The following is a 23,829-nucleotide window of genomic DNA, read 5'->3' on the forward strand; positions in this document are numbered from 1 at the left end:
TAAGGAATTGCATATAAGACTTCACTGTTGTTGATAGCTTTTCCTTTCTTCAGTCAAACTACATGACAACAGGATTAAAAATTATTTTCTTTTTTCCATTTTTATAAAGCAGGCAGATTTTTAGTAACAGGACAGTCTGACATCATTACAGCAAAACATGAAAGGAAATAGGCAGGCAGATTAGACAGATGCTTGTAATTACTGCAATGAGCTGTGTTTCAACAGTGTGACACTTATGTTACTTTTTAGCATACACTTTTTAGCATACACTTTTCTCTTCCTTGAAATTGATTAAGTTCATCTTGTTCAAAAGAACAGTATCCTGCAGTAAACTCCCACTTGAGTTAAAGCTGTCAGCTTGAGTAGTCTTTCTCATGAAATAGTTGTTGGGTGTAAGTATATTTGGGGTGACTATTTTTTTCCAAATAGTTAAAAAAGGGAAACAATTAAATAGGAGGCACTTGTAAGAACGTTAAGGGCACCATTCCTGGTGCCGTCTCTTATTAATTCTCTTGACACAAAATATCTATAGCATCTGTCCTGAGAAACTTCTTTCATAAAAGCACAGCGTATTGTAGCTGTATAGAGTTAGATAGGTGCCCCCGGTACTGCCAATAGTCTAAAAGTGATACACATGAATTCTCTGTTCTCATAAATGTTAGCAAAATTTTGTCTTTCCCATTTGTCACATGGTTTATTCACAGTCATCTAGTGCTATGTTATCTGACAATAGAAACATTGGTGCAACATATTATTTTGTAAGTGGTTTTTATTTTCCTTTAGCAATACAAAAATAATCTACAGTGCATTTAAAATATATCAGTTGCTGTTTAGGATTTCTAAGCTTTAATCTACACATTTTCCAACAAATGTTCTTTAAGCACAGTTAGAATATAGTAGCCTGGTTTTGCACTTACTTTGCAGGGTTGTCAGAAGGTGTGTTCATAATTTTAACACCTTGAAGTTCAGACCTATACTGTCTGGGCACAAGTGGAAATGGATTTCACTTTACTACATGACAGGCTAACAACACAATTGTCTCTTTTCAATTTGTCACACGTTTTCTTTTTCTATATCTCAATGAACGTGAGTCTCAATTCTTTAACCCCGTGCCATAGACTACCAGTCTGGGAAAAAAATAAATAAAATCAATCAAACCCAGCATATAATAAAATAAAATAAAAATGGTTAAAATCAACAAAGAGAATGGTAATAACCACATCTACTACTAAGGTTTCCATATCGTTAAGCTTAATAAGCTTTCCTAGTTTATCTGGCCAAATTTCAGACTTAACCTCCTGCTCCTGCTACAGCTGTTGGATTTTGTGTTTTGTTTTTTTTCTTTCTGTGTTACGGAGAGAAAAGAAAAGAAACACCCCTTCTATTTACTCTTCTTCAGTTTCTGATGGTCAGAAGTCATCTGAAAGAAGACACCTCTACTTAGTTTCTTGATACAACAGCTCACTAACTATATAAAGTTTCCTTCTTCAGCATGTAAGGAACACACTAATTTTTTTTTTCATTTACCCTTACTTTCCTGATTGCCAGTGTAATTTAATCATATTTGACAGCTTGGCAATTCACAGATATTGTCACAGGCCCATAAAAAATAATATTTAAAGCAGTAACAGTCCACCAGACAAAATAAAAAATATCCAAATTCTGACCCTCAGACACAACATACTCAAACACAAATTTATTCAGTAAAGCATTAAGTTTGTCTTCATAACCTGCTCTGCCTTACTCAAGATTATAAGTGATTAGTCTTCTTTTTACTCACTCAGCATGTATGTATAGATTGCATTAAGAAAAGAAAATATAATTAAAAAATAATAACAATCTATCAATTGCATAAGCAATCTCGGAGGAGTAAGGGTTTCCAGGGCTTAGCCGACTTAGTGGGAGGCGGCAAATTTTACAATGTGTATGCCTCTAGTTGTCGGTTATCTAATCTAATCAAGCTTTCTTTTCTAATATATTATTTATTTGCATGTCTTTATGATGCCTGTTAGCAGAGATGCAAAAATTGCAGGAAACCACATTCATAAAAATTAAATTCATTACACTTACCCATCCTTACAATCTAGAAAGATAATATTTAAAGGTTAGCCATCATAAAGGTATACTGCCCCACACTTGTGTATTTCATCCAGTCTTTCATTTTCTCTTAGATATATGTCCTATTCACTGTGAAACTCATCTATAGAGAATGTATTAGGACAAACACCAACCTTTAAGTCATCAGTTTGTTTATTGTATACTCCCAAAGATATAATTATGTTTTTAGTGCTCTTCACAACAAATATTTTTCTTATACTTGTGTGTTTATCTTTTGGAGAATAATCAGAAAGAGTGTTACCTAATTTACTCAATGCCATAGTAAATAAAGCTAAAAAAACATTGTTCCCTACAGATTTCTCTTTTAAAAAATTTATATTATTTTATGTTACTTTATTTTATTTTATTTTACTTCATTTTATTTTAAGGTTGGTTTGGACGTCATCGATTTTATATTCCCTAATCAGTCCTGTACACATTTTTTTGCTTGCTTTCATCCAGTAACTTTTTAAAAGTTCTTTATATTTTGAGTCCTTGCATTGTATATGCCACACATGCCTTTCCCTTGACTTTTTTTATACTTTTTTAGACATCTACTTCAGCAGTATTATTTTTCTAGTTTAATTCCTGATGATGCACACATTTGCTGTGCTTTATAAGTGATGCACATATATCATATGTGTGGTTTATTTTGTAACTCATCATATCTCTTCTGTAACTGTTCCTGATTTCACTATTCTGCCTGATAATCTTTCAATAATCCCTTCAGTTTCTAGAATTTTAACATTTTAATACCAGTCACTGGATCACACCTTTTTTCTGCTATTAACTGTTGCATTAGCCTTGAAAATTACTATCATATTCTTGCTGTTGTTTTGGCTTTCTCAATATTTTTACTTCACCATGAATGAATTCTCCTGTTCAGTTGTGAATTGCTATTCCTTCTCAGAGAATCAAGGAGTTAGGGGAACATTTGAAAAAGAAGCATTGTATAATCTCAGGTTTTAAGCAAACATCTTCTTTCTTGGTAGGACATATTCCAAATAACTGAGCTGTCACTAAGAGCTGCACGATAACTGTCACAGAAGCAGCTAACATTTTGTTGTACTATGCTCTGGGGAATTAAATTTTATTTGGTCTTTCTTAGATACTTATCCTGTAAACTCTGAGTACACTGTTATGAGTACACAGTACTGTTTAAAGCAGAGGAATGGTTTTAAGAACATTTTGAAGCTTAATTAATGTTTTCTCCTCGAATATTTGAAGGATATAAACATCAAAGAGAGAGAAGAGTCAATTAGTATATTGCCTAGGGTAGGTAAAGGAGTAATGAGATGGAATTAGGAAAGGAATGTTTAAGTTAAACAACAAGAAAATCTTTCTGACACTGAGAATCACTAGCCTGTGAAATTGTCTCTTAAGGAAAAAAGTTAAGAAATTATTTCTTGATACAATTAAAAATATGTAGGCACAGCATGAGAAAATGCTGTAGAGTAGAGGCAATGTCTCTACCCATTGGAAGCAAAAAAGACCAGATAAACATTTTCTATCTTCATTTTTACCCATGATTTTTCAGGTTCAGTATTGAGTGCCAAGATGTTTTTGAGGAAAGCAACCTTTCTTCAAGTTGAAGTGACACGAAGGAGTCATTCATGGGTTTCTAGTCATCACAGACTGTCATTAAATCACTAAGCTCTATAACATTTAAGAGTCTTTAACTCCTCTAGTCAGTCATTACATGACTGGTAAAGACTAAATACGTCATTAATACTTAAATAGCTATCAGTGTTTTAAATTTCATACTGCAGAATTCAAAATGTCACTCATCCATAATTCAAAAGATGTTTAAGGACTGCAACTAATGGCTTGCAGTACCCCTCTAATCCATGAGCTGCAGTCCCACATAGGATTAAAGGCCAATGTAATTCAAATGAGATTATGAGCAATGTAACAATTGTATCTGAAAACATAAGAGGGGTAAAAGACTTTCAGGTTGATTCTGAGGGAAAAAACCTGTTTACATAAGCATGTAATTATTCTGTAAGATACTATGGATCACAATTAATAGAGCAAGAGGGTAAATTTGTCCTTGAAGGTGGAATATAGATTTGCATTTAAGATATGTTTAGTGGCTGGCCGACAGAGCTTAATTCCATTTATTCAGTTTTGAAAAATTCCTATGAAAAAAAAATTGTATCCCAAGTCTAATCTATAAACCTTACTGTAATTAAATACCCTTCTCAACATGGGTCCTGCACTATTCTATTGACAATGCAGATGAGTGTCGTTCAATGGTTAAAGGATACTTAAGATATTCTGTTCTCACTACTCATTTTGTGTCTTTGCTAAACTACAAGGTATGTTGAATAAAAGGAAAAAGAAATAGCCTGAAGAACCAAATACTTGTAAGCAACCATGGTTACCAGAGGATATGTCTAAAAGAAAAGTAATGTAGTTATTTGTGACTTAAAGGGTATTAGTCAACTGCATTCGATCAGTGAAATACTGTGAATCGGTGAATTAAGTATTATGTGTAGAGGCAAACAACACTTTGTTCGGCATATAACATCTATCCCAGATATTTAAAAAAAAATATATACTAGCTACTAATTTAAAATAATTACCTATAATCCAGAACTCACATAAAAATAAAGCAAAAAAAGAAAAAAGTCAGTTGCTCACTCTATAGACAGCATCACTTAAGATGACAAAACACAGAAAACTGGACTCAAAATAAAAAATATTTTTATTTATCTCAAGGTTCGTTTGCATTATAGAAGATATGGAATGAAGCATTTATGGAAAAAAAAATTGCATCTTTTTTATTATGAATTTGATTAAAATTCTCTTTTCATTTCTATTGTGAATACACGGTAATTCCCCTTAAATTAGTATTTTTATCATGTTATAAGACTGGTTTAACTCTTACATTGTCAGGTGACATTGAATGTGGACAAGACCCGGCAGCCTGAAGGTTGGATAAATTAACCCTTTAGAATGAGCACTTCCTTTGGATAACACACTGTATCATCTGAGACTCTCTGTGTATCTGACCAGAAAAAAATAATTTTGCACAAGGTTGCTAGAGGAATGTCGCGATTTGTATAAAACCAATGTCCATGAGGTCATATGGACAATTCCGTTTGCTGACTGAAGTGTATTTGTTAAGTACTTCTCTCAGCTCAGAAAAATTATTTTTTAGAAGCCTTTTCCTCATTTATTTTGTTCATATACTTTAATAATAGTGTATTCTAGACAATAAAAATAGTACAACCCAAACATACATTCATCTATAATATGATGCTGAAATTTGAGTTTGTGGGATTTTAAATAAATTTTGCTGTTATCAGAGATCATAGAATCATAGAATGGTTAGAGCTGGAAGGGACCTTAAAGATCATCTACTTCCAAACCCCCTGTCATGGGCAGGGACACCTCCCACTAGACCAGGTTTCTCAAAGCCCCATCCAGCCTGGCCTTGAACACTTTCAGGGACAGAGCCTCAACAGCTTCTCTGGGAAACTTGTTCCAGTGCCTGACCACCCTCATAGTGAAAAATTTATTCCTGTCATATAATCTAAATCTACCCTCTTCCAATTTGAAGCCATTACAATGGCTTCAAACAACAACAACAAAAAAACCCTCTACCTTCCTTTAGCAACTAGCCGCTTGAAGACATTGGAACTCTAAGGCCGATGCTCAAAAACATATGTACTCATTTAATCATATTTTTATTCACAGAATAATAGAACAGTTTGCATTGGAAGGGACCTTAATGATGGTTTAGTTCCAACCTCCCTGCCCTGGGCAGGGACACCTTCTATTAGACCAGCTTGCTCAAAGCCCGATCTACAACTCCTCTGGGAAACTGTACCAAGTGTCTCACCACCCTCAGAGTAAAGAATTTCTTTCTTATATGTAATCTACCCTCTTCCAGTTTGAATCCATTACATCTTGTCCTATCACTATATGCCCTTATAAAAAGTCCCTCTCCAGTTTCGTTGTAGGTCCCCTTTAAGTATTGGAAGGCAGCTATAAGGTCTCCCCAGATCCTTCTCTTCTCCAAACTGAACAACCCCAACTCTCTCAGCCTGTCTTTATAGGAGAGGTGCTCCAGCCCTCTAATCATCTTCATGGCCTTCCTCTGGACGCACTCCAACAGATCCATGTCTTTCTTATGCTGAAGACTCCAGAGCTGGACACAGTATTGCAGGTGGGATATCACCAGAATGGAGTAGAGGGGCAGAATCACCTCCCTGAACCTGCTGGCCACACTTCTTTTCATGCAGCCCAGGATATGTTTGGCCTTCTGGGCTGCAAGCGTGCATTGTGATCTCATGTTGAACTTCTCATCAAGCAACACCTCCAAGTCCTTCTGCTCGGGGCTGCTCTCAATCCGTTCTCCACCCAGCCTGTATTTGTGATTGGGATTGCCCCAACCCGAATGCAGGATGTTGTACTTGGCCTTGTTGAACTTCATGAGGTTTGCACGGGCCCATCTCTAACGCCTCTCCAGTTCCCCCTTGGTATCTCTTCCTTCCTGTATGTTGACCATGCTTCACAGCTTGGTGTTGTCAGCAAACTTGCTGAGGGAGCACTCAATCCCACTGTCTATGTCCCTCACGAAGATGTTAAACCGCACTGGTCCCAGTACCAATCCCTGAGGATCGCCACTCAGCACTGGTTTACAGGAGCCATTGGTGGCAACTCTTTGAGTGTGGTCATCCAGACAATTCCTTATCCACCAAGTGTTCTGGCCATCAAATCTGTGTCCCTCCAATTTAGAGACAAGCATGTCATGCGGGACGGCGTCAAACACCATGCATAAGTCCAGGTAGATGGCATCTGTTGCTCTCCCCTTATCCACCAACACTGTAATACTGTCATAGAAGGTCACCAAATTTGTCACCAACGCTATAACCCTGTCATAGAAGGTCACCAAATTTGTTAGGCACAATTTACCTTTAGTGAAGCAATGTTGGCTGTCACCAGTAGCCTTCTTATTTTCCATGTGCCTTAGCAGAGTTTCCAGGAGGATCTGCTCCATGATCTTGCCAGGCACAGAGGTGAGACTGACCAGCCTGTAGTTCCCTCAGTCTTCCTTTTTTCTCTTTTCTCTTTATGTTTCCTCCTTTCCAGTCAGTGGGAACTTCACCAGACTGACACAGCTTCTCAAATATAATGGAAAGTGGCTTATCAACTTCATCCACCAGTTCCCTTAGGACCTGTGGATGGATTTCATCAGGTTCTATGGACTTTTGTACCTTCAGGCTCTTTAGATGGTCTTGTACTTGATCTTCACCTACAGTGGATGATTCTTCATTCTCATAGTCTCTGCCTTTGCAGGGTAGTGAGCTTGCTGCTAACCCTAGTCACAGCCCTAAGGATCTTGAACTCTAGCATTTCATCAATGCAGGCAAGGGTACCCTTAAGCTTGACATTACCCACTAGCTCCTCCTTGTTGGTAAGGACAAGGTCCAGAATGGCTCGTCTCCCTGTAGGCTCCTCTACCAGTTGGAGAAAGAAGTTGTCATTGGCACATTCCAAGAATTTCTCAGATTGCTTGTGCCTTGCTCTGTTGTTCCTCCAACAGATATCAGGGTGGTTGGAGTCCCCCATGAGGACCAGAGCCTGTCAATGCAATGTTGCTTCTATTTGTCTAGACAGGGCCTCATTCTGTCCATCATCCTGGTCAGGTGGCCTGTAGCAGACCCTTACTGTAGCATCACCTGCCCCTGCGTTCCCTTTAATCCTGATCCAAAGATGTTAAGGTTAAGATTAATGTACATTTTCTATGCCAGAAATTAATTGACCAGTCATGAAATGGATGTTATTGATTTATGATTGCTATCTCAGTCTATGATTTTGTCCAATTCAGTTATCATATCTCTCTACTCATTTCTACCAAGCTGATACTATAATGTTATGTTAGTAATAGTAAAGTTGCATCTGGGGAAAAAAGAGCAAACATGCAAAAACACCAACCAAATGTATTGGGTCTGGCTGAGGTGGAGTTAATATTCCCCATAGCAGCCCTCATAGTGCTGTGCTTTGTATTGGTAGCTAGAAAGGTGTTGATAATACACCAGTGTTTTGGCTACTGCTGAGCAGTGCTTGCACAGCATCAAGGCTGTCCCTCCAACATTCCTCCCTGCCATCACCAGTAGGCTGCAGGTGGGCAAGATCCTGGGAGGGGACATAGACAGGACAGCTGACCCAAACTGACCAAAGGGATATTCCGTACCATGTGACATCTGCTCAGCCATAAAAGCGATGAAAAGGAGGAGCAGTGGGGGCATTCATTATTTACATTTGTCTTCCAGAGCAACCTCTGCATGTACTGAAGCCCCGCTTCCCAGGAAGTGGCTGGACTTTGCCTGCTGATGGGAACCAGAGAATAAATCTTTTTTTTTTCCTTTGCTTCCACACACAGCCTTCACTTTTGGATATCAGCTGATAGAGGGGCTTGGTGGGCACCTGGCATCCAGTCAAGGTCAACCCACCACAGTCCTTTTTGACACGCAACATGGGGCATGAGAGAAGGGCAGTTTTGTATTAAGCGTGCTATAGCTAGAGTAGTTAGTAAGTGGAGAGCTTCTGTGTTGGTCATGGAGTTTGTTGGCTGCATTGCATATCTCTTTATTTTGCTGCACTTGGGAACATGTTAGTACAAGTAATAGCTATGCGCTCTGCCCTGGCATTGACAGCCTTACTGTGCTAGTGGAGCTATCCTGTGGAGAGGATGAGGGAATATAACTCCCTCTTCCTACCTGGGACTGATGTGGGTCATGCAGGCTCATGATGTCCTTGTTCACCCTTACATAAGCTGTTTAATACTACTACTTAACATTGTTAGCGTATTATGTGTTTTGTGGAATCTGGTGTCGTCCTGGTGTGAGGACAACTTTTGAGTAAGGCAATACCGAAATGTGCCCTGAAGTGGTCGATCTCTGGGTGGCAGGGTGTGTGGAATGATTTCGGCAGGTTATTACCTCTTGTAGCCTGGGACTTTACACCTGAATGGGCAAGTAACCATGGCAAACTGACGTGCCACTGCATAGAACAGTTACTTGCTTACCACAATGAATACCAGCAGCTTCTAGCACTGCACTAGGGCTTGGTCTGTGCTAACTGAGCCACAGTTCAGTACTCTCAAAGGACTGTGGTTAAGGCAGGGACTCAAACCACCTCTGAGAATACCTTGATTGAGACCAGGGTACAAACTACATCTGAGGACATGATAGCAGAGATAGGGACCCAAACTGCATCTGAGGACACCATTGGTCAGATAGGGACGCAAACAGCAACACCAACCAAAAAAAAAACCAAACAAAACCAACAACAACAAACAGTCTTAATCTTTTGGGTTTTGATGGTATAAATTACCAAAGTATAAAGAATAGTTGGGTTTTGGGAAATTCAGAAATGCCTCATTACCTAAACTTTATGTCAGACAGCTAAATTAACAGTCATGTGTCTAAAACATAAGCAAAAAGATTAATGATTTGCATTATCTGTATTATATTACCACTAACCTTCAGATTACTCACAGTGACTGTAGTGACATAGCAAGAATTTCTAAATACTGCCAGAGGGTTGTTGCAAAAGTTGATAGTGTTGTAACAGGACCATCAGGTATGCTTTCCCTAGTCACGTGTATAGATTCGTTGAACATTGGCAATTCCTGGGACAAAAGTGGAAAAAGCCTTGACAGAAATTATGAATGCTGTGAATATTCTGGTCTTCTCTGTTTATGCGTGCCTTTAGCAGTGCCCACTGAAGTCAAAGGAGCGTGAAGGACAGATCTGTATGACATTTTTTCTTTGAAGTCATCACATTAATAACTGTCCTTGTCCCCTGTGAAACAGTCAGTGTCCTTGTCATAATGCACACACGTCTCTCAGATATTTTTTGGAACGTTTCCACTGTGCTTAGGAAGGGTAATAAATACCAAGAAATAAGTAGCAGTTTTAATATGTTTTCTCATTTACAGGTTGTTTTTTTCCCCAAATCTCTTAACTTTCCAAAAAGGAGGCAAGAGTTTCTACTGTAGTAAGCAAACCACCAGATATCCTTGTTATCTTGTCTTGACTGATGGCAACACATTCATCCCTTTCCTGTCTGCTAGGAATCTTCTTTTTTGTATTTGACTTGAGCTGTCCTCTGAGAGCCACTTTTGCGATATTCTGAAAGTTTCATTTGTTATTTCTCAGATGCTGTGCTGCTGAGGCTATACTGTCTCTGGAAGACCTTGAAATGTTAATTCTAACTCTGGTTGCATCAACATATTCTTGCTTGCTGAGACCTCTTGTTTCCTGAGCTGACAGAAGGCTGTTTGCATAATATACAGGTTGCTGAAAATTCAGCAACCACAATGTCATGTTATTGTAAATCTAGTCATTAGTTGGGCTCCCATTTTCAAAGTCAGAACCTTGGCTACAGTTGAATTGCTTTTAACTCAGTGTGCACAGTTCCTGAGTTACTCCCTAAACTTTAGAAGGTCACAACATCAAACTGCATAGCCCCATTTATGAAAAGAACTGAGAGAAGATGCAAGGTAAGCAGCCATAAAAATAAAGCCAAAAAATGTGAGTTGAAACATAACACTGAAAAGTCACTGTTTGGTGTTGAGAAAAACACCAAGAGGTTTCTTGGAGTGCAGTTTGTAATACCTTTTTTTGTTGATGCTACAATGTGACAAAAGGAATAAAAAGCTTGCAAAGTATTAAGAGGTATTCTATCTGTTTGTCTTTTTGTCCCCAATATAAGCTAATATAGAACAGAATTTTTCCATAGAATTTTGTCTCACTGCTTATGATGAACATCAGCATGGGAAATGCTTTTATGTACTTTGAAAAACAGAATCAACATTTGTTTGTGAAAAAGGTAGATAACTATTAAACAGGTGTTTAGGTGACCTCATGTTTTAAAAAAATTTCCTGAATGTGGGAAGGAAAACCTAAAAGAATAAATTGTTATGGCCACTGACATGCAAAAAATGCTATTTTTTTCCACTCCTATTTTTCATTTTGAGTTTGGGATTTCTTTTGTGCTGAAAACAATACCTCCAGTCATTAAGCTTAAATATGAATTTTAAATTTATTTTTTTTAGCAAGATGGTATGGATTTTATCTATTTATTTATTTTTAAATAAGCCATTTCATTCTGAAAATACTTACAAGCTTTCCGTTCCCTTCAATTAAAAATAATTGCTCAGGTGACAAGTTCTCACACAAAGTTTCCTTTCAACAAGATGATTTCTTCTAATAAAACCACGAAGTGAATACTGACCAGCTCTGCTAATCATCATGCTAATTAATGCATTGCTTATGGAAATAAAGCTAGTGTCAGAGTGAGGCTGCCTAGCAGAAGTGTCAGTGTCATTTTTAATTCTGTTTCTGAAATTCCAGGTAGACTGGATGGTTCACTATCTGCAGATTTTTCAGGATGCAGGAATATGGACAGACTAGCACAAGAATGATGGATCCATGGGCACCTTAAATGTTCTAGCATAGGTGTTGCTTTGCACCAGGCGGTGCTAGTTCATTGCAATCCAAGAAGAAAGTCACTCAGACTCTGTGAAGTACCATTTAAAAGGCTAGAACTAACACTATAAAGAAAGAAAGCACATATAATCTTAGGTCTTTTCTGGAAGACGTGCGGGTCAGAGACACTGATTGAACCACAGTGGATGAATGCAATCTGCAGTCACACACTCAACTGTAAGATCTCCTTAACAGCAAGACTGGTAAATTTGATGAGATACCTATTTTAACCAACCATATATTTTTCTCACTGCAGGTTGCTTGCATCTGTAGGGCGTCATGATTTCCAGTATAGTACTAGCATCCCAAACCAGCCTATAAATGGTACTACAGAAACAGTAATGTTGCAGAATAGAATAACGTCCAAGTACTAAAAACCACTTACCAAAGTTCAAAAGTCCTTAGGAAGAGGGGAGGGAAAAGAAATTGAACTTTAATTACACTGGACTGCTTAATCCAACTTTAAAAAAAAAAATCTGTTTTAACAGGTTACTCTGTAACCTCTGAAAAGAATACCGTCAAATGTTTTGTGTTTCATTTTTCCGTGTAAATATTCAGACTATGCTACTTTACCTACCTTTGAAATTATTGTGAGGATTAAATAGTCCGTTTTGTTTAAGTAGTTCAAAGTACTTGAGAAATACAAAATATTATTAATACAAGTCTATTCTCATGCATGTGTATAGTACCATTAAAATAGAAGAACATAGATTCTTTGTTTTAAAACTGCAACAAAAAATACAGTATTTGTGCAATAAACATTTCCTACTCAAATGGAACATTTAGTCACTTGCAAATGCAATGTGAATCACTCTGTTAACATGAAAAGCTTTCGAAAAAGAAGAAAAGCTTTCGAAAAAGAACAAAAGCTTATTTCTAAGGTAACTTTTAAAAAGCCAGCAGTGAAATCTCTCATTTTTGTCCAAAATTTAGTGAAAGAATACCTGCTAACTGGGAGATCTGTTCACATTAGAAACCACAAATATTTAGTAGGGATTGGAAGTAAAGTGCCATTTCCAGCTGACCAGCAACCTGCTAATAATTAGAAGTATAGCTAGTGAACCTACAATGTAAAATGCTCAGGAAATATAAGGAGTTAAAGAACATTCTGTACAGGCTAAGATACATAGCTGCCTTAATTTCTTACTGAAGTTTTAAATAACTGTAAATATCTTCTTATTTGATGAACATAATGTGCTTGTTTATGTAATACATTGGTATGTGAAAACAAACCTTTTAAAGGAGTATTTTTCCATGGATTTTCTTTCAAAAATGAACTTAAGACTAACAATGAAGTCGAGTAAGACATGAGAACTTTCAGATACTTTCTAAATGCAAAACATTTAATGTTGACAATTTATTTTTTCCTCTAACATTCTAACCAGGAGAGATACAAGAAACAGCTCTAGCCAACTGATGGATCTTCATAAAGGTAGCTTTGCACAGAGATTTTAAAAATTCAAGGACATACACTTTAGCAAGTTCTCCCAAATCACAATTTGCAAATCACAGTCTGGAGCTAACATTTCCAGAGGGCACAGCACATTTTATGAGACCCCATTTAGTGCTGGGTCACTAAATCCTTATAAATGAACCCAGATGCATTTTTAATAAACTTTCAAAGAATGTACAAAATCTGACTAGTTGAATAAGAATTTTACTTATGAGCTTATTATGTTATTTAGGAAGCTCAGTTTTAAAATTATTCAAATTTAATAAGTAAATCTTATACCAGAAATGTCCTTCCAGATCATATTAAGAATCAGATTCCTGCTAAGCTTTATACCTTCATAATCCCTCTTTTTTAATTCTAATTGTTTTGCTAGGAACTGAGGAGCTTACCAGATCAAAATAAATATCCCATGGAGATCAAAGTAACAGAGCAAAAGTTTAAGCCAGTTTAAGGGAGTATAATGCTAAAGGATGGGTCCTAAACCAGCCGTGTTGCCACATGTAGAAGAGAAATTTATCACCTTAGGAAGTGATGCTTGCTATATCCTTTTTGAGATACTATATATAAAAAAGAAATCCTTTTTCACGGTGCTTGCTATTTATGTCTTCGTATCTCTTCTTGCAAGGCTGTTCAAATAGGCCAATCTGGAGGATTCTTGATCTTATCCTCAAAAGGAATGTATATGTTCTCTTTGCCCAGCTGAATAAAGTGGTGTACCACTGTACATATACTTGATGATTTCAACCTGTCTTTGCTAACTGAGCTGCTGAAATAGTTTCTATGCAAAACAGTGTACATCAGTTAGCCTTCAGAGAGAAGGGAAAACAAAGAGATATTCTCTGGCTCATTGTAGTTGTATTCACCAATTCAGACCAGTAGCAACAGTATTGTGCTTTCATAATTTGACATGTCTTCAACACATCTAACCCACTTTGTTACCACAGGCTAAACCACAAAAGTGTATGTACTGAAAGCAGTTTTAAGAGGTCACAAAGACGTGGTGAGATTTCTTGAATTTTCCAACACAATCACAATGTTACCTTTGCTGCAGTGAAATCAGAAGTCTTCCCTCTTTAATACGAGGAAGGGACAAGAGCAGGCAAAGTCCAACTGGACTGAAGCCACAGGAGACAGAGTGACACACCAGCTCTTAAATATGGTCACTTTTTTTTTGGAGGGCGGGAGGAAGGAGGAGGATCAGGGAATTCAGTAAACAGTAACGTAGCAACCATGTTAATTTACAGGTAAGTGTGGTGTTTTTTTCCACATGTCTATTGTCAGAAGTGCCTGTAATCTCATGCAGATGCGATATTGATCTGTTGCTGATGTTCACTGAGCAGCCAAACGGGAAGCACATTACCAGCTACAAACTCCATCAATCACAGTCTCCTTAATAACAGCACTTAAACGATCTCTCTTGGTATTAACTTATATTGTATCTCTGGCTAGAATCCAAGATTTAACAGAAAAGGGACCTTTTGAAGAAGTAGTTCTGTGGCCACTGTGATCATTTAAATAAAAAGATTCCCGCTTTCTTTAGTGCTTTGTCTACACTAATTAGTCTGTATTAAGCTCATTAGTTTGATTTAATCCAATTAGTTCTACTGGAACAGAAAGAGAAAGAATGCCTTCATTTACTTACAAATATCAAAGAAACTTAATGTGATAAGAGAATACTATATGGCTTTAATGCAGGAATATAAAATCCAGTTTGTTAAGAACTTATATTAAAAGTCAGAATGGGCTCTGGGACTAGAGACATTTTGTGCATTATTTATTACACCAATGATTTCCCCATAATGGTTTATTTTAGGATAACATGTTTTAGCACAATGGGCCAAACTGTAGCTTGGTGTGTACATCTTGATGTGGCTGTGTGTAGGTAGAACTTCTTTGAAGGTCATGATGTTTGCACATATACCAGAGAACAAATATAATTTTTCTGATTAAAGACTTACTTTTTAGACTATGACTGCCATCACATTCTGCTAAATAGATGAATGTGACATGATTTAAATATGAAATTACCATTGTTAGAGTATTCTATATGAATCTTATGAAGCCAGTAGCTTGGCATCTCCAATGAAAATTCTTTGGTCCATCAGAATAAAGACAGAACAGGCAGTTAATTCCTTTAGCTGTTATTTTAAAACCAATTGTGTAGGCTTTAAGATTCAAGCTTAACAAATCACTAGAATGCATATTGTAGCCCATTTTCCCTTCTTACACATGATTTTTTTTCTGAATCGCATTTCTCTGTTGAAGAGTTTGGAACATCTGATGTTGTGTAAACCTCAAAGGCAATTGACAGGAATAACACTGTGTAGCATCAAAACAATGTGCTATTAGATGTTGGACTGCATAGTACTGAATTATAATACCAAAATCCATACTGAGCTTCTCTTTAAATTTCACAAAGGAAAATACTCTTTTTCAGTAGAGCTCAATTATGAGAAAATCCAGTCATTGTACTTAGTTTTAAACTGGGTACTATAAAATAGTATTTCCTGTGTCTTCATTTTAAAAAAAAAATATATATAATTTTAAACCTGGAAATACCCATCTTAATCTAAGATATAAATAGAGCTAGATTAGTGGTCTTGCAATGAAGCACAATGAAGCTCACTCCATTCAACCCTAATTTACCTTCATGAGTTATACAAAAATTTTACCTCTATTATAATTTTACTTTATTACTTAATTTAGTAACAGGAATGAAAGTGAAATTAACTGTAGTTTTAAACATGGGAAAAGCACATAACTTTTCAGTAAGCACAAACATAAATGGATGGGATTTATTTTCAGCATTTTGTTCCTTTAAATTTCTAAGACTGTTTTGATACTGTACTTCTTAAATGAATCAGTCACATCCAGTGTGTGGAGTGGGTATGAAACTACGGTTTACCCTAGACCCCAAAGAAGCAGGAGGCTACAATTAGTCGTTGCCCCTAAGCAATCTTCTCACAATCTCAGACTAACTCTCCAGGAAACATAAACCACAAGAAGAAACCAAGTTACGTATAATCATACCTGTGAGGCTTCAGTGGCACTATTCCAAATTATAGTACATGCCTTCCTTATATTTCAACAAGATGTTTGTCTCCTGTTAGCAACTTTTGGACATGAAAGTATACAAGATCATTAATATTGACATTATCTCAACTAGTAATTTCTGATAATTTTCCCTTTCTAATTGTCTAATTGGCTGTCTAATTATTATTTTATTTTAATGCAGATTTTAAAATGTTCAAAAGCCAAAACATAATTTAGTAAAACTCCCACCAAAACTCTTTATGACAAATGAAAGAGTGAACATAACAAAATTAATCATGAAATATAACTCTGTTTAGGACCTTATTCAAATAATTATTGATAAAGTAATGATTCTGCTTGATTCAGTGTCCTTTGGATCAAACCTGAAAAGAATTTGTTGTGTTTGTTATTTGACACTGTTTTGTATAGTCATATTCTTCAATGTGGTAAAATGAAGCAATAATAGATACACACATTTTAATGTATATAGAAAAAACACACATCCTTGTATATTCTCTGACCCAAAATTATACCTTAGAAGTAATTACTTAATTTTTCTTTCAGGCTATATTATTTTAATTAGTAAGTGAGAGAAACATATTTTAATATTGAAATTCGTAGTATACATTTCTCTGTTCAATTCATTTTCAGACTGGCACAAAACATATGCTGTGTTAATATAGAAGATGAGACTATTCAAGGTTCCTGGGAGCCTCTGGCTAAAATTCTGCCATGATATTAAAGGGAATATTAATGTGATTTACCTCCTCCTGATGGGGTTCTCTTTACTCCTGTGTAGTCTCTTGATATTCTTTTGCAAGACTCATAAAAAAAATAAAAAATAAAAAAATATTAATTAGGATAACAGTAAATGAATCAACATAATAAATGGCTGCATGCAATGGAAGTCAGTACTTGGCCCACAGTTAATAAATTATGAACCCAGAGCAGTATATGCATGAGGGACACAGACAGAGAGAAGACTGCAGAAAATAGCTAGACACAGAAATCATCTAGCAAGAGCAGAGGACAAAGGTATGGAGCTTGGATATTCAGAAAACCACTAGCACTTAGTCAAGGCTTTTTTTCTGTCACGTATTTATTGCAGTCTGTTCAACCCTTTCCTGAGCACCAGAAATTGAACTGTGAAGATCTATAAGCTTCAGCTTTTTTTTTTTTTTTTTTAAGCTGTTCCTGTCCATCTTTACTATTTGCTCAAGCCTTTCTTTGTTACATTTTAAGACCCCTGCCCTCAGATCCTCTCTGGAGCACTGCTCTGCGTTCACAGGTAACCAGTTGTGGGCTAAACTCACTATTTCTTAACACTTTCCACTCTGATTTATTGCCTAGCCTGCTACTTGCTCCTTCTCTTGTTTCCATGCTCATTTGGTTTTATGTAGTGTATTGCTTCCTCGCTGATTTCATTTAGGTTCTCACTCTAAACTGATTCTCGCTCCAGACACACACAGAAAACCTTTGAAAGCATCGTTCACTACTATCGCTTGTGCACTGCAATTATCCCCTCATTCGTGTTACTCTTGCATGCTTAGAGTGCAAACTCTTCCAGATGGGGACCTAGACACTGATACGTGCTCATACAGTACCCAGAGAGTAGCTGGCAAATTTTATTTTTTTAATTAAAAAATAAAAAGGAGAATAAGTTGATTTGTATGCTTTTATCCTAAAAAAAAATGCTGAATATTTATGGCAAATTCCTGAGACTTAGTAATTTCCACAAAGAAATAGTAGTGCCTACCCTAAGTAACAAGAAGTCTTCCTCAGTACACGTAAGGCATCTTTACTGAATCACTGGCATCTTTACACAGTCATACATCCTTGGTATTGTTCTTTTATACAGTTTGAAATAATCCAGACCACATGAAATTACGTGAAGCTAGAGACAGCATTTCTTAAAAACTTGATTCCAATTAAAAAAAAATAAAATTCATTACTCGTCATGTGTTACAAACAAACCTCAATTTCAGAAGACTGAAGAGTTGTCTGGTAACTGTTACGTGTATTTTCTATTTAAAACATCTTAAGCGTGTAAAGTAGTAATAGTCAAACCAAGTATTATTTAAATTTATGTTATCCTTCTACTTTTGCTGCTGAACATTTTAAATAATGTCTTATAGAGCAGATCTACAGCAGGAAGCTTAATAGGGATGCTGTTACCATAACAACAAATAGGATTTGAACAAAACCACAATACTCAACGGTTACTGTTCTTCACAGCACATAAAAGCAGTTATTCAAAATTGCAAGCAGCATGACATTGAAAAAATAAATTAAGGCAAAGGATGCTAACAATTCTGTTCCATATTTAGTAAACGTTTAACTAATAAATACTTGAGGGGCAGCTATAAGAACCCAGAAATTTACTGTATTCTGTATGTCAAGCTAAATCATGACCTGAGAGAGGAGAGGCTTTTTTCTAATGTACAATTAAATGAAAAGACAGTAACAGTTAGACAAGCCACAGAAACAAGGCGTCTAGTTAGGTATAAATCATCTCACACAATGAACAAACAAAAGGTCTAATTCTGCCTTCAGTGAGAGTCTTTATTTTTAACTTTTTAATTTGCCCTCATGGAACAGGGTGTTTAGATTTTTTTTATATCTTTCTTTTTTATTTTATGATTTTCATCAACTACATTATACTTTGTACAGTTCGTTTTATTCTGAAAATACCAGGATTTCCTACATGGTATTTTACCTCTAGGGTATATATTTTTCTTTTCTTTCCAAAATTTATATTTCTTTTAATGTTTTCATGTAATAATACAGCATATTGATCAGTGATGATGGGAAATAAAAATAAGAATATTTCTTCACCACAGGCAATCCTTCTGCTTCTTTGTTTTTTTCAGGGAATAATATTTATGTTGAATTGGTAAATAAAATGGCACCGGTTATGGCTCTGTAGTATAACCTTTATTTTCTATCTTACGTATTATGAAATGCACAAGTCAGAGAGAAACTGAGTTTAAAAGTGTAATAAGATCTGACTCATTAGACATTTCTCAGTGTAGATTTTGGAAATGATGATTCTAATGTCGTACTGATACATTAGAACTAAAGTAGCCATATCCTTAGTGACATTTGAGGGCAGTTTGATATGAAAAAGAGAACATTGGGTATCTCTTCAATTAAGAGAAATGTCAGCTGCTAGTGTTGCTTCATTAGAACATCAAATTTCAAGTGCATATTTTTGGCTTTGATTTCACCTAGTTATTATGGGTAAGATGAAAATAAACATTTTACAGGAGTGACTGGTTTGCACTCAGTTTGGGGACAAATTCTGGGAAGTTCTCAAAAAGTTCTGAAGTACTTAAAAGCAAAAAAGAAACTAAAGCCCTTAGAAAAGGGATTGCAATGAAATCTTTATGATACTAACCACAACTGGTCTAGTCTTACTGGGCTTCTACCTGCTCAAGTGTATTTTGCAATGAAAAGTTGGAACCACTATTAACGTTTGCCTTGTTTTCTGCATTCACAGTATCACATGCTTCACATAAAAAACTTCTTGATATTCAAGCAGTATATTAGTTATAAATGCTCCTGTCAACACAGTATGGAGGCCTCATAATTGCACAAGAACAGATAATCAGGAAATGAGAACTATGAAAAGTTGACAAAGTACCACGACCAGATTAATTACATTCCCAGATCCTAAAGGAAATAGCGAGAAGAAATAAAAGGGCATCTGATTTTGAATGGTGGAGTTGTTTTACACAGGGGCAGTGAATTGTATCCACAGGATATGAATGCTGTAAGGTATATCACAAGAGCATCTCCATTTAAGAAATGGATCGAGGCATTTATGAGACTTTAGTCAGTGGTATGAATGACCATGAGAAAGGCCTGAAACATTTAGAAGTGTATTATTTAATATAGGTAGCCCAAGATTCAGATGCTTATCATAATTCTCTGATTTTAGCAAGGCAGTTTGCAGATTGCCACATTACACAATGGCCACAAAAGGCAAAAGTCTGTCATTAAGAATATTGACAATGGTCAATTTAAATTCAGTTTGAAGTAAATGATTGCTCTGTTAACACGTGGAATGTGATGTGGACTAAAGTAGTGGCAAGACACATTTCTGTCATATATCTCTCACTCTGTAAGACTTAAAACAATTGTGAGAATTATTTTGGTATTAAAAAAAGCTTGTGGTTTGACATGCAGAGCAATTTAGAATAGAAAAATAGAGAAAAGCAATTAGTAAAGGCTCCTAAAACTACTGAAGATTATGTAGCAAATGCAGCAAAGTATGTTTAGTATTACGCAGAAAAAAAAAAGAAAGCAGTATCTCGAGTCACAAGTATAAACCTGAAATTACATTTAAAGTATTGAACACTGCTTATGAATGAAAACATAACATTGAGAACTTTGATTAACTACATTTGGCACATAATATGTGTCCTAAGCAAAAAAACAAACAACTAAGTTCAGCCTTAGTTTCTATTTGGTTTTTTTTCAGTTTTTGTTTGTTTCATTTCTGAAACAACAGTAATATTTGAAAAACAAAACAAAAAATCAACAACAAAAACAACCACCAACCCAAAACGCAAAGCCCAAAGTCAGAGATTTGAAAGGAATACTTAATTCATGGAGTTTAGTTTATTTTATGAAAAATGGGAGAAGTAGCCACAAAATTTGAATTATGTGAAAAATGTCTCTATCACAATAAAATGTTTCGATAATCTGCTACATAAGGATTAAGCTAATCATTCAACAACAAAGTTCTGAGAACACCTTTTTTTTTTTTCATACCTCTTCCCAAAGGAATACATGTACACAATGGGATGCCCTGGAAAGGAACTTAGAAAAACTCAACAGGTGAAAAAAACCCAACACCTAAAAATACCCCCAAAACCTAAAAAAACTGCAATTGCATTACTGACTGATTTTCTCACCTTAATTTCTAAGCAGCACAGAATGGTAGTTTCATAAAACACAGATTTGATGTGTATTCACTTTGTGGGAAACTAAGCAAGAATAAGAAAGAGTAAGATATTTACTTTTCCTCTAGGCATGTAAGATTAAAGGTGAAGATTAAAGGACTCAGTGAAATTCATGCAAGATGGGCAGCATCATTAAAATATTTCAAGAAAGACATTCACTTGACTTTAATACAGTCACCTGACATTGTTTGATCTTTCTCCTAAAGTCAAGAATATATACTAGTTTGAGTCAGTGTGGAATTGGATAAGATGGGATTCCTGTTTTCGCTTAACAGTTTTCAAAAGCAAATTTTAACATCTGAACCTGTACCAAATTACTTTGATAAACTAAAACAAAATTTCTCAACCAAATCTCAACAGATCACATAAAATTACTAACCAAGGTTAGAAAAAAGAGAGAAAAAATACATTCTCAGCAACGTGATTTTACTGTAATTGCTAACACAATATCCACTTCCATTTCATCCCAATGAAACAAGAACAACTTAAGAAATAAGTTAAATTGCTCAAAGGATAAAAATTAAATACTAGCACTTCTTGTCATCCAGATGTAGCTACTACCTACTCTTAATCAAACACAGATTCCTTCAAAAAGAACTTGAAAAATTAACTTATTAATAAAAAAGTAGGTGACTATTGTACATAGAATCATAGAATCTTCATGGTTGCAAAGGACCTTTGAGATCCAACCATACACACAAAAAAACCCCTACAGTCTCTGCCACTAGAGCATGAAAAGAGATGCATGAGAAAGATTTAAAAAAAAAGATAGATGTAAGAAACTGATACTAATAATATGATACTTAAAATTTAGATCTCAGACAAAAACCCACCTTTTCAATGTTCCTGAAGTGGTGACTATTTACTGCATAGTTAAAATAAAATCCAAGTTTTGGCTTAGATTTGTATACATAAGTCACAAATGTTTACCAGGTAATGAAACGCACTGGGTTTAAAGAAAGAAAAAGCAACAAAGCAGTTTATTCATTGCTGGGGGGAGGGGGGAGCTGAGGTGTAGGAAAAAAAAAAAGAAAAAACATGATGGCAAGTATTCGAACTGCTAAAACCTGTAATGGAAATCTTCTCACATACTAAAAGAACATCACAGACAACTGGAAAGCACATTGTCTTTGGGGAGTATATTAATCCTGGAATTGCAAAATAATATAAAGCAGTGGTCAAAAATGTTTAACAGCTGGCAAAAGAAGAGCATAAATAAATAAATAAATAAATGGAACAACCAAAAGCTAGAAAGTGTATTTAAAAAAGAGAATCAAAAAAGCACCTGGTAAGAGACATACAATTTAAATTATTTACTGGTTTATAATGAGTTTGGAAAACAAAAACCAACTGTGTTTTGACAGCTTCGTGATTAAGAAGATAGGGATACTACAAAAAAACATATCTTAAGGACTGAAAAATGTACTCCCATCTTGATGCGTAACAGAAACTTCAAAACAAAGCTATATTGATACATTGGCCACTACAACAATAAGCATAATGAAAACATGAAAAGCCTAGAAAACAAAAGTCAAATCAGGAATTCTGCTGACTGATGTATCTCATCTAGAATATCATATGGAACTCCTGAAAAAGAAAAAAGGGCTTCTTAAGTTAAAAAAAAAAAGGACACTTTAGACCAGATATATCAATTTAAATATACATGCAGTCTTTCACAGGGGAAACGGAGGCAGTGCCAAGGTTACTTCAAGGCAATTTTTGAAATAGTGGTGAAAAGAAGTGTTGTAATATAATTGCTCATGGTAACAGGTCTATATTAAAATATGTAGGGTATATCCTACTGTCCAGTTCTTGTCCCTAATATTTTGACTAAACAGCTTTACAGTTTATTGTCTAACCTCACAGTCTCACAACTGTCGTCCATTATCTGCCTATTGCTGAGGTGATGTCTGGTTTTAGGAAACAGAAGCAGCAGATGCTGGCAGATGATTCTCTGCCTCTGTTTGGTTTATAGCTTTCACAGAGTTGCCAGTTAGAGGTGACACAAATGTGCAACCATCGTTTTATCCCCCTTTAATAACAGGTGACAGATCTTCCTAACATATAGAATTTAGGGGTTCATAGAGTTACAGCTTGGGAGGGGGTGTATTAAAAGATTGAATAAAAAATTGAAACTGGACAACATTTTGGAATACTGATTCAGTAGCTAATCCCTAAATGTACTGTGAATTTTTTAAAATAATATTACAAAATTATTTATTTGTATGTTCTTATGCAGTAAAAGGCAGACAAAAAATTTCTCCAGTTTTAACACAAAAGGTCAAATCTCAGGGCATAATATAAATGAAGGAGTCTGACCACCAGGGCTGGATCATTTTTTGCAGAGTTTGTGTTCAGATCCGAATTTGAACTTTATTATAGAGAAAATTGAATCCAGTTATCCAATTTGTCCTCACCTCCTACTGAGATTTTTCCCACCACTGGAAAAAAACCTCAACAAATAAATCAAACAATTTGTTAGTAGTGCAAATATTGTACAGGTGACAGCTACAAGAATCCACCAAATTGTTTTTTCAATATCTTTTAGGGAACAGTTGACAAGTATTTTCACAACAAGTGTTTGCTTTTTTTATTTTTTTTTTTATAACATCCCCCTTTGCTGGTGGTTAAAACTCAGTCCAGGAACACCTTTTTATTTGGGTTGTCAATGTAAAAACCTGATGTACAGAACAAGTCTGGGTCTGATTCAGATGAAAATAAAAGTTGCAGATGCACTTGTAAGCAGCATTCCTATGGATCTGTTTTATTTCTT

Source organism: Rissa tridactyla, chromosome Z (genome assembly GCF_028500815.1).
Source record: "Rissa tridactyla isolate bRisTri1 chromosome Z, bRisTri1.patW.cur.20221130, whole genome shotgun sequence".
NCBI classification, from domain to species: domain Eukaryota; kingdom Metazoa; phylum Chordata; class Aves; order Charadriiformes; family Laridae; genus Rissa; species Rissa tridactyla.